At 32.0% G+C, this 13,062-nt stretch overlaps 1 protein-coding gene across 1 annotated transcript in view; it reads left to right on the plus strand.

Moving 5' to 3' along the window:
* The first annotated feature begins 297 nt into the window (after positions 1-297).
* The window catches only part of LOC124531685 (acyl-CoA Delta-9 desaturase-like), a 33,097-nt gene continuing 20,332 nt past the window's right edge, over positions 298-13,062 (plus strand). Inside the window, exon 1 of the mRNA XM_047106183.1 lies at positions 298-444. The gene's annotated coding sequence lies outside the window, so the exon portion shown is untranslated. The remainder of the gene's footprint in view (positions 445-13,062) is intronic.

Raw genomic sequence — 13,062 nt, forward strand, 5'->3', positions numbered from 1 at the left:
AATCTGAAAATTAAGAAACATTAATTTAAAAATAAATATATGTATATAATATATGAAACTCCTGCAATAAACACGGCCTTCAGATAAAAATATGCGTAAGAGACTAGGAATAACGCATGATCTAAAAACGACTCTCCTGATTACTATACTGGTATTAAAACAGACAATAGTAATATATCAAAGGAAGATAGATGTCAAGTTTTGAGGAAGATCTTAAAAGAGAAAATCAATTATTAGCTGCTGGGTGGGGAAAGTGTTACGCGGTGCACCTGAAACTATAAGTAAGAGGCAGTGGCGGCGCGCGGCCACAGCTTGAAGTGATGCGTGCACGCGTAGTGTTAAAATATAACTAAACCTTTATAGCACATCACACACAACGGCTTCACAAGTGATATGATAGTGAGTGTCGCTCAAGTGCAACGTGCTTTTTGACAGCATTTAAGGGTAAATATTTTAATTAAATATATAACACATTAAAAAATATAAATAATTATTTTAGTTCGCTCAGCCGTTTTGGTAAATAATATTTTGGGTGGTATTTAAAACGATCGACAATTATTGCTTTAAAGGCAAGGTTTTGAAATATATTGCCTTTAAAATATAGCTTTATTAAGTTGACTATTTAAAACAAAAAGAAAGATATCAGTCATAAAAACGTTACAGAATTTAAAATTAGTTTTATAACATAATTTAAATGTTTTTGAACTTGAGCAATAAATAAAACAGCGTTTTCTACGATTGCAACTGATAAACTTCACTTCACTTGCTTTCTTTATAATTGTAAAGAAAATATGTTTAGAACTAGTTTAGACTTAAATGAATTATTTTCATAGTTATTTATAAGATCGATAAAATTCATTATTTCTAAATTATTTATTTAATACTGATCGATGTCAGCAGTTGTTTCAGATAGACTTTGGATTACATTATTAAATCACTAAAATAAATAAATAGTATATTCTTCTTGTTTATACTATTAAACTAATCGTTTTATTTTAACTTTTTAATATTTTTTTTTCTACTTACTTATTAAGATGACTTCAAAGTTAAATATTACATTTCCTTTTTTTATTAGTCAACTTAATTAATATAAATTAAGCATCTACAAATTAAAAAATATATTTTTTTTGGGCTTACTTAAATAAACCCATTTTTAGGGTATATTATTATAAATACAAAGAAAGTGTTACATATGATTTTAAATTATTTCTTAACACATACCCAAACAAAGGTCTTATTAGCATCATTAATTCAAAAAACAAACGTAGACACTATTAATATTATAATATAATATATAAACATGTGAATCTGTTTTCTAATATAAATAATCAAACGATCATCATATAATCAATGATCAGAATCGTATTATATCTAAAGTCACGTTTTTCCCCGTTTAACCCCAATTGTCGTACGATAATGTTAATTATGAAATAGAACACACGTGCTAATTAAAATACGTGAATGTTTTAAAATGAACAAACGTCGGTGCAACGAGTGTTGTTATATAATTACAGTAACAACTTAAATGCAAGGCCACAGTATCAATAGATTTCCAATATTTCGTTACACTTAAAATAGTGATTCACCTAATACCATATTAACAATTGTTATTTTATATCGTTTTCATTGAAAATGCAACATTAAGAAATTGTATGTAATTATCCGTTGACTCTCGTATGTCTAAATCGTGCAAAAACTAGTAAATAGTGGAAATATAAGTGACAAAAAGTTCAATTCCAATGTTTACTGATGATGTCTTTCACCATTTCAGCAAAAATTACCTTGGTGTTTTATTATTAATTTGCTACTGAAATGTAGATAAATGAAAGCGAGGCAGACTAATTAATAGGCTGCTTCTTAAAATCTTCATCGCAAAACTGACTCCTTCCAGAATTTGTTTAATTCGTGTTTATAATTATTATTACGTTATCAGCAAAAGGAGAAAATCGCGTGTGGAATAAAATTATATCACATGGATTCTAATTCTCGATGAGGTAGAAGAAATTCCAAACCATCTCCTTAAGGGTAGAGGAGATCCGTAGTTGAACACTAACTAACTCAAAAAAATATTTGATTTTATTTTTACGTAAACTAAAAAGGTTATCATTTAAAAAAAATACGTACCACTTGAAAAATATATACATTTTATCTGGAGTATAATTTTAATTTTACACCTGGTAAATTTAAATAATCCAATTTGTCAAATTAAATTATAAGCTAATGGAATATTTATTCAATTAACCTTTTTTAATATCGAGGTATCGGTTAACATGATAGATTAATAGAACACAAACTAAATTATATGTGTTTTTTTTATTCGTTCATGGAATGTTGACTTTGTAATTATTATTATAGTTTGTTATTAAGAAATAAAATAATAAAGAGAATATATTATAAAAATAGTTTATTTTTTTTAAATAACGTCTCGCATGAGCAACAGAATTAACTTAACGGGAAAAAAGATTGCAATGAATTTTATTCTATTTAATGTGTTTTAATATGCAGCTTAGATACTGAATTCTTTAAAATTATTGTTTAGCGAGTGTTTAGTTGAACATTGTTTTATCTCTTTCTTGGAATGATTGGAGAGGAATGATACAACATTGTTGATGATCATTGCCTACACAAAATGCAATCATTGTATGTCTGTACAACGTTATTAACTAGGATTTCTATAAAGAATATTTTTTGTATTTCCCAAGTGTTCACTAAAAAGTGACGAGGTATAATAATTACTATATTGTCAGAGGAAATGAGGAAACATTTAAATACCAAAATAGTTGTTTTGAAAAATGAGGTTTCGTAATAAGTTTTCATAATATAATAACTTATAAATATAATGTGTTGTATTTTATTAATAATGCAAATTATTAGAAGAAATAATTTTATATTTTCTTTCCTAGTTCTTCTCGGTAGACTTTTCGAAAATTTATGGTCCATTTAAATCAATGCAATAAAGATGGCATGATTGTCTTTTAATCAGTCAACTTGACTAAACAATGTTTTTAATTTTTTATTAATATTCATTAAAATAATTAAATTACTATTTATTTATAACAAAACATACTCGTAACTTAGCTCAATTGAGTTTAAAAGTGAAGCAGAATTTGTATATTTTTCGATATCACATTGGAAACTTCTTAAATCATCAGTGTTTCTTTACTATATTGTCTATGTATTATATACAAAACCCTTCCTCTCGAATAAGTCTATGTATTGAAAAGAACCGCTTTAAAATCCGTTGCATAATTTTAAAGATCTAAGCATACATAGGGACAGACAGCTGTAAGCGACGTTTTATACTATGTAATGATGATGATAAGGAAGATGATGATGATAAGCTTTTTAATAAATCATTATAATAATAATAATAATAATATTTTATTTCGACCATCCAAGGATCATAACATTTACATTTATACAATTACATATTATCTACTTATGAAAAGATATTAGTATACAAAATATTTATTTTAAAACTACGTTAGTAACAATAATAAAAAAAAATATACAATAGTTAAAATTTATTTAAATACTTACTCTATTTATTTATTTAAGACAGGAACGATTTGCCAGCACATGAACCATTCCACAATGATTCAAATACCGGCAATCACACCTGTCACTAAATGTTTTCAGGGTGCTGCTGGGACTAGCACGAATCCTACGCAACAAGGATGTACACCGTTTTCTTAACGTAGTGTAAAAACAATCTACTCGTGCTTCGGCAAACATACCGGATGCACTGCAGTATCGCGGTAGACCCATCAGCAACCTAAACGCATTATTATATTGTACCCGTAGGGCATTGAACTGTTTTTGCGTGTAGTCGACCCACAGGTTGCTCGTGTAAAATGAGGTACAGTAAGCTCTGAAAAGAGTGACTTTAACATCTATGGAACAACGAGCAAACCTGCGTACAAGCATATTAGCTCTAACAGACAACGCCCTGCGCTCCCTTTCCATGTCTGCATTATCTGTCAGGTCAGAACAAACCACATGTCCGAGGTACTTAAACTGCTCCACCCTTTTCAATGGAGTCCCATATAGCTTAACAGGAGGAACTGCATAAGACAGTGGCTTATTACTGGCCGGAAACACCATGAATTCGCTTTTCTTTACATTATATGTCAAGCCATTCAAACTAGCATAATTTTCACAGATCTTAAGCAATTTATTAAGACCAGAGACAGACGCACTCAGCAGCACCATGTCATCTGCATAACTGATATTATTAAAACATATGCCGTCGATATAACATCCGACATGTGTGCTACTGAGCTCCTCAATCAGAGCGTTTATGTAGAGGTTGAAGAGCTTAGGTGATGTAAGCCCCCCCTGCCTTACGCCACACTCTAGCCTATATGGTTTCGAGAGGCTTTCAGACCATCGTACTACATTGACCTGGTTAAGATACCAAAATTTAAATAAATTACTGATTTCAAGAGGTATCCCCGTGTGTTGTAACTTTTTCCATAAAATATCATAATTTACCAGATCAAAAGCCTTAGATAGATCTAAGAAACATGCAAAAACTGGTGTGGATCTCTCTGTGTAGTACCTGACAGTTTGCTTCAAACACAATATAGCTGATTCTGTGGATAAGCCAGGCCTGAAACCAAACTGATTATCATGCAGATTTAAGTATTTGTCGAGTTGTGTATCAAGCAAACCATCAAGCACTTTAGCTGCAACAGTAGCGAGAGAAATCGGCCTGTAGTTGGATTTATCACTAATGTTACCGGTTTTGTTTTTCACGATTGGTACCACCACGGTCTTCATAAGTGCCTCGGGTAAATATGCATGTTTGATACAAAGATTGTATAAAGTCGCTAAAACTCTCGAAAGATGAGGCCCTGCATGTTTTAGATGTTCAATACTCAACCCGTCGTGCCCAGGAGATTTTCCGCGCGACATAGAGTTAATTATCTTGTAAACATCATCGGGTGTAAAACGAACTTCTGTCCCTGGACAACGTGTCGACGAAAAATGACCCTGTTGTGATGGCCCCAATGGCGATGTTACTGTAAAATGATCCCTAAACAGATCGGCTATAAGACTGTGTTCACTAATACCATCGACGCTCACTGGAAGGCCAGGCCGACCATTATTTATTTTGTTTGTGGCCTTCCAAAAATTATTGAAGTCATGCTTTGAGTGATGTGAAGCAAGGATGTCCATTTTTATTTGCTCACTATGATTTTGGCACCACTTTAACCTTGACTTAAAGATACTTCGGGTTTCTTTCATTTTATTATACACGTGACCTTCTACAGGCTTACCATACCAGCTCCACATCAAAAAAGCAGATCTGGCCTCCCTATGAGCATCGCGTACATACCTGTTCCACCCAACTACAGGCCGCCTTTCAACAGCTCCCTTTACACTGCACGATTCACTTGCCGCCATCGACAGTATATTAATGACATCACTATACAGGTTATCAATTAAGATTTTGTGATTCGTATTTTTACATATGTAATTACCACAAAAACTGTCATCTGGCAGTTCTAAATTACTTAATCGCTCATGACATAACATTGTATACAGTTGTATTTGTTCTGGGTTTTTATTTCCCCATAGTACTGTATTACGAACAGATTTATCGTTATAATTTATTTTTGGTGGAATTAACTCTAAATTACATTCGATTATTAAAGGAAAATGGTCAGACCAAAACACATCATACATTATATAAATGTTTACAATAGATGATAGGGCGGACTTGGTGACTACACAATGATCCAGCCAACGGTTTGTTCCGTGGGCTTCACTGACAAAAGTGTATGTGCCCGAATTGAGACCCAAAAACTGTGTATCAACACAGGTCCACTTTAACTCGTCACAAAAACATTTTAGTTCAATATAAAACTGTTCGTTAGGATGCGCGTTAAAGTCCCCGAGTATATAAACGTACTCGACATTTTCATTATTAATAATAGCACTTACCGAACTGAGTATATCCGTAAATTCTGGGAGATTTTGAACATTTTCAGTAGGCATATAAACACTGAATACCAGCACTGCCCTGTGGTCAATCACTATTTTTATTGCACACAATCGAGGGTTATCACATTGCACTACGAATACACTTGGAAAGACACTTTTCTTCCAAAGCAGCGCGACACCTCCATACGGTCTGCCACGTAGCACACCCACAGCTGTGTCTACCGCAGAGGTACCAGTACAACTATATTCTTCATTAATGTTACTCAGGAATGGTATATCGTGCGGTAGTAACCAGGTTTCTTGCAAGGCTATAATATCCGATATCTCACATAGCTGATTTATATCGGCTAACGATCTTTTTACACCTTTGCAGTTAAAACTAGCTATTTTAATGTTATTCATTTACAGTATTGATGGGGTAATTTTCGATCTTATCAGATGCAATATGCGGATTATTTTTATTTTTAAAATTTATGAATCGCCTAAAAATAACTCCTTGTGGCCATAGTTTATCATCCAAGAATGTACCCAGTTTATGTTCGGAAACAAAGAATTTATAAGCATTGTAACCCTTTTCCCTTTTAAAAGAGATCTTTTCTAATTCAATAATTTCTTTCGTTTTATTACGTATATAGTCCTCAATGTCCTTCTTTGTCGTGTCTTTGTGTATTTTTGTTATAAATATGGGTACACTTCGTTCCGCTGCCTTAAAATTACAATCCTTATCATTGGATATGCCTGTCGTGCCTAAATAGCGATATGTATATTTGTACTTAGGTTTACGACGCTGTACTGTTTTCCACTCGTTGTCTCTTTTTATTACCTCCGCAAAAGATAATGCACTCTTTGTTTGTTCATTCATCGCCGCAATCACCTGATCGCACGGAACGGTAAACGGGCGCGTTGTTGCCTCGCCCCCTGCGCCTTCGTCTCGCACTACGGTACGACCTTGACCGAGGATGTCGCTGTCGCCGACCGTTAAGCGATTCATATTGTCACTTGGTACCTCACTACCCTCTTCTCGATTCCGAAAAAATTGTGGTGATGACGCACAATTCGACTGATTTTCATTATTTGAAATAAACGTATTATCTAGGTGCGACAAACCGATGGGTCCACTATCACGATATGCTCCTCTTCTCATGTTCACTTTCATTGCAGATAAAGGCGGAGCAGTCATTTCACGTTTATGACATTCTTTTGTTATGGATTGTAATTGATCTAACGTAACGTATGATGATTTAATTTCTTTTATTTCGGCTTGTACGACAGCTAAATCCTTAAGAAGCTTCGATACGTCCAGATGGTCGAAGGTTATTGGAGGCAACTTGTCAAGATCTTTAGCCACAAAAACTGGTAAGACATCAGGATCAGTGCTTTTGAAAATACTGATGATGTCATATAATATGCGATTTTCCTTTCCCTTACCTTTCCTTCCAGTTTTACGGAATTCATTAGGCAGGGATTCCACCAATAAGCTATTTGCTTCTTCAATCTGATTTATTGAGTACGTCGATGCACAGATTTTTACTAGGCTTTCTTCATCAGCAATAGATAGCTTATTCTGTATATAAGCTAGCAGCTCGGATATAACAATGTTGCACGTATTACATTTTAACTTCATCTTGTATCAAAAATAAATTGCATCGCACTCGCAAGCAATCGACAACACACACATACACGTCCGACGTCCATCGATGCGCTCACGCGACTGAAGTTATGACATTATGACATTATGACATTATGACATTATTCAAAAACAGAAGCATTTAAATTTTTATATTCAATCGACCAAACATATTTCTCAAAAGTACAACTGAATTTTTAAAATTCTCATAATTTTTTTTCCAAAAAAAATCTCTTATATTTTAACAATAAATACTATTTTCTCACTGTTTCTTAATACATTGTTCTTCGGTGCTGTCGTGTGGAACAATAATTACTGATGTGTTTGAAAAAAAAATATTTACAACTACGTACGCCGAACATGTCTTGTAATTCTTTTTCAGTTCTTTTTATAATTAACTGTTACAACCCTACATCTCAATGAAATTAAACTAATCGATAGCCTTTAAATGCGTGCGGAAGACTTCCCGTCAGCTGATCGCAGTCTTATACCGATACGTTCAGTAGATTTCACATGATTGAAGCACAAAAAAGAAATTATTACATGCGTATTGAAGATGTCCGCCTTGCACACAGAAGGCAGGAAACATTTTTGGCCCGCCTTAGAGATAAGACTGACTCGTACAAGGTCAAGATAAGCGGCATGTTGTTGTCTTATGTCTTCTTCTCTTCTCTTCTCTACCGTTCGCTACAAATGCCAATAACTAATATACCATATTAGATTTATTCTGTATCTTCCTAATATTATCTTGATAATTGACGTTTTAAAGTTTGCTTGTAAAAACTTACTTTATTTTTTTTATTTTCACTGTGAAGTTTAGTTTAGTTAGTTATTTAGCGAGAAAGGGGCGACGGGACCAAAATATATTTTTACTAAAGGCTATCGCAATCATTATTCAAAATGCTTATTGCAAATATAATTATGCACTAACATCATCTCAAAATGTATGTATGTAGGTAGGTATGCTTCGGCACGTATAGATAATAATTATCTAAGCACAAGTACCTACATTCTATGCTGTGTGAAAAACCGATGAATGTATAAGAATACTGATTGTTTCCAACGGAATTTATGAACATGAATTTGGGTGTCAAGTATTTACGCAGCGCGAGATTCTGTGATAATTATATACAATTATTTGAGAGAAGAATAATGTTATACACGTTGTCATCAATTTCCCAAGAAATGGTGCTCGAAAATAGGGGACATACGATTATAAATAAGAAGAAAAAAAACCGCATCAACGTATTCGTAAAATAAAATCACATAGGGTGGATGGAGAGTCTCATGACAAAATAAACTGATATAACTAATGAAATCTCTTCAGTGCAGAGACTACCCGAAGATTACCGGGAGAAACGATATTTTGCCGACAAATCCAAACGCTTGAGTTTCATAAATATTATGTAAAGGTGAAGTAATTACAAGCACGAGACGTACTCGCATGTGTGTGCATTAGCAATATATTGCACTAGCGACCCGCCCCGGCTTGAAGAGCAATTACCGCTATTAATGAGTTTTTTTTAATATATTTACTACTATGAAAATGTTTTAAGATATTCACCTCTTAGAAGAGCTATGTACTTATCATTCGATACTATTCTATTGCTAATAGTTCCACTTATTACTGTTGTTTGGCGATTTGAAGGGTAAGTAAGCTATTGTTATTGTAGGCACAAGGATGAAGCTTTTTAAATCCCAAAGTTGGTGGCGCCTGTGTAAATTATGTCTAATATTTCGTACAGTGCTAATGTATCAAAGAAGTGGTCAGGTTAAGGACAAATAAGCAACCTGATAGCTACTCTATCATTCAGCCAATTTGTTAAGCATCAAGCAAAAGTGATTATGCGTGGAAATGGAAACAAACATATATAATCGTAATTAACTAACATGACTTCGAGTTATTAAATGTTGAAAAAGAGTAACTTGTGAGTTTCCTGCCTGTTCTTCTCGGAAGAATCTACTTTCCGAACCATCTGTAGCTTCACTTAATATAGTTGTTAAATGACGATTCAAAAGTGCTCGTAAAAGCCTACCTGAATAAAGAATATATTGATTTAATTTGAAACATCCACATAAAAAATTACGGTAATTCTAATGATAGTAAAAAAACATTCGAGGCACGTCTATGGGCACATGATTACTTTTTAGCGAAATAAAAAGCATTAAGTTATTGTGTCGTTCGCAGATTCGGCTTTCACAGTTAGTTAATAAATAGGTACATTTCACCGCAACTTTTAATGTCATTTTAAATGAAAGTGATAGAAATAAACCTTTTTAATCTTCGTATTAAATGGTGTATTTTGAAATTTTTTTCTTCTAATATATAATATTAAAGTGTCATTTGCGTGTAACAAAAGCATTTGAAATTATGTTTCAAGAACTAATCTAGGTATAGTTGACGTATACTTTTTTTTACAGTAATATATTTGAAAGGAGCAGTAATTTTATTATGACAACTACTAGATTATTGTAATCAAATTAGGTAAAATAGAATCACGACGAATTTTAATTCCTTGAGTTAAATGACAGACGATTAACTTAAGATATCTAGTACATTTGAACGTTTTTTAATGAAGCGACTTTGAATATAATTGCTTTGATATTTCATATAAATGCTTTTTTATTATGTTAATTATATTTAAAAACAATCTTAATTTTAATTATTGTAGAATTGATGACGTCATTTTTTTTATTTCGGGAATGTAGGAACTTTGGTGATCGGATGTCTCTGATATTACGAAACTAATTTACATCCTGAAAAAATAATGGATATGAAATAAAACTTTGATATTTTGCAACATCAAACCAAGAAATGAAGGCCGATGCAGCCAGAAACTATCAATGAAGATGTGACCACAGAAATGTGAGCAACATTAAGTACTGCACGAACAGTTTGTACACTACGACAAACAAGCTTTGAGACTCGCTGAGCAAATATTAATGTTTTCACAACTCGTTACAAAGATAATGCTCATCAAATACATTTAAATATTCTTTCCTTGACTTATCAAGTATAGGCCTGAATGAAAATCGAAATATATTTATGTATTAAACTTAAAATTAATTTAAGATAAAAATATAAATTCAGAATCAAAGCTGTTGAATTAGTGTTGGGCCACTATGGTGGTGGAGGAAAAGCGAATACATTTCGCCGAGATGCCACTGTTGAGATGAATGTGTGGAGTGCAGATGAATGTACGTAGTAGTCTGTACGTAGAAGAAGTTAGATAATCTGAAACCAAATGTTGAAACAAATCAAATTCTTGGATTGGATTATTAAAGTGATTAATGTTATTTTAAATTAAAATAAGCATTATGTGTATATTACTTACATTCTTAGAAAAATAATTAAAGTAATTTACCCTCAGCGTTGATTGTCAAAGGTATGATTATCGTTCGTAATTCATATTTATATTGAACAAGCGAATATTATAAGTAAGTATGTACCAAGCATTACAGAGTTCCGAGTACTAAAGATAAGCTATCGTCATAATTCTTGGGTAAAAGTTACCTAGTTGTTTAAGCTACTCTTGAATATTAAATATTTGCTCAATGCAGATCTCTTATTGAGGACTACCTTTGCACGCTTTCATTTTATTATTTATTTAGGTTCATAGCTTTATGCAACTAATGAGATTAAAAACAACAAATATCGATGTTCGATATTTATAAACAATTGCGAAAATATTAAGGTAATACAGCTTTAACAAAAATTCATTAAAATCAGTTTTTGCGTGATTTTCAAACAAACAAACAATATCCATTTTTATAATAATATATGTTTCTATAACGGCGATCAAATGATGGCAAGTACTTTCTCCTATGACACTGGTACACTGAGCATTATAAATCACTTTTTAAATCACCGATCCCCGTCATTTACACTGGCTCACATTCACTGGTATACTTTTTTATTAAAAATATGAATAAGTTATTATTATATTCATAATCATTTTTGAATATCGTTGCGTTTTATTTAATACCGTATAATAATAATTATTATTATTACAAGGCTAATATTTTTTGCGTTTGTTTTCAATGCTGAGAATAACTTTGAGCGGCCTATGTGGGAAAATTTGTATATCCTGCTACTAGTCATGAAACCAAAAATAAAATTAATATAACATATAACATATTTAAGATGTTAATTAAACTTCAAAGTGATTATAAGTTTTGTGCTTAATCATTGTGACGTGTTTATAGGTAAAAAATATTGAGTTAAAAATAATAGTATTCTAGAACTATTATATGATGTATAAAAATAAATTAAAATTGAACAAAAACATATGTTATAGCTGTAATGTATTTTTTTAATATATATACAACATTAAATGTTTGAGTAAAACAGACTTACATGCAGTGACGGCACACGACATGTTACTCTATGACGCGAAATTATAAAATAAGACATGAAGCGAGTTTGGATAGCAGAGGAGGATAAAAGTGCCCAATATCTTATAACCCATCCCTGAAACTGAAGTGAAGATAGATGACAACCAGATGTAACAATAAAATGTAATATAGGTAAAAGATATCCTAACTAATATCATGAATGCGAAAGTGAATTTATTTGTTACGCTTTCACTTCGTAACAACTCAACCGATCATCGTGCAATTTTGTATGCACGTTGGGAGAGGTATAGCAAAGGACTTGGATCCCTAAGCAATTTGCAAACTACACCCCCCCCCCCCTTTGGTCTGTGAAGTATTGTGGTAACTAGTTTTTTATACTTATCTGTATTCCATAGATCTTCATCATCGTCATCTTTTATTGACGTCAAAATAAGGATTATATTTAAGATTTAAATGTGTTTTTTTATCGAATACAAGACAACCATAAGAGAATTACATATATTAATTAATATCCACAAAAATAAATTTGACTGTTTTGTATATTCAAATTAATAATTTTATTAATTGAACTCATTTTAAAAGTTGCATGCATTTTTAATATTTATTTTTTTGTTTTTCTGACTGTGATTTTTTGTTATTATATTTCTAATATCAGTTATCTTATCAGCCTTACCATCACAGATCACATCTCAACGACAAACTGGATTTACAACTTTCGAGGAAATTATTGTGGTTAATCATAATAAAATAGCATAAAGTATAAAGTACATTATAATATAAGCCAAACGCCACGTTTATATAAATTGCAAACGAAACAATGTTCTAAGTTAGTGAAATATTTTCAGAGACCAAAAGAGCAATATTTTTTTCCGTTTCAAAACAAAGAATCAACAACTTTATCATTATCAGTCATTTGTTTTACATACATTTTATTGTACGTACGGTTTTTCAAATCATACACAAGCTTCTTGTAATAGCGAATATTGTAAAGTGTAAATTGACTCAAAAATAAACTTTATATTGTGATAATAAAATAAAATATAAACAAATATCAAAACTACTTAGAACTCTATAATGTCGTGAAACTGTACAAACCATTTTTAGATTCCTAACCGTTACAGGGTCACTTG

This window comes from Vanessa cardui, chromosome 8 (genome assembly GCF_905220365.1).
Source record: "Vanessa cardui chromosome 8, ilVanCard2.1, whole genome shotgun sequence".
In the NCBI taxonomy this organism is placed as follows: Eukaryota; Metazoa; Arthropoda; class Insecta; order Lepidoptera; family Nymphalidae; genus Vanessa; species Vanessa cardui.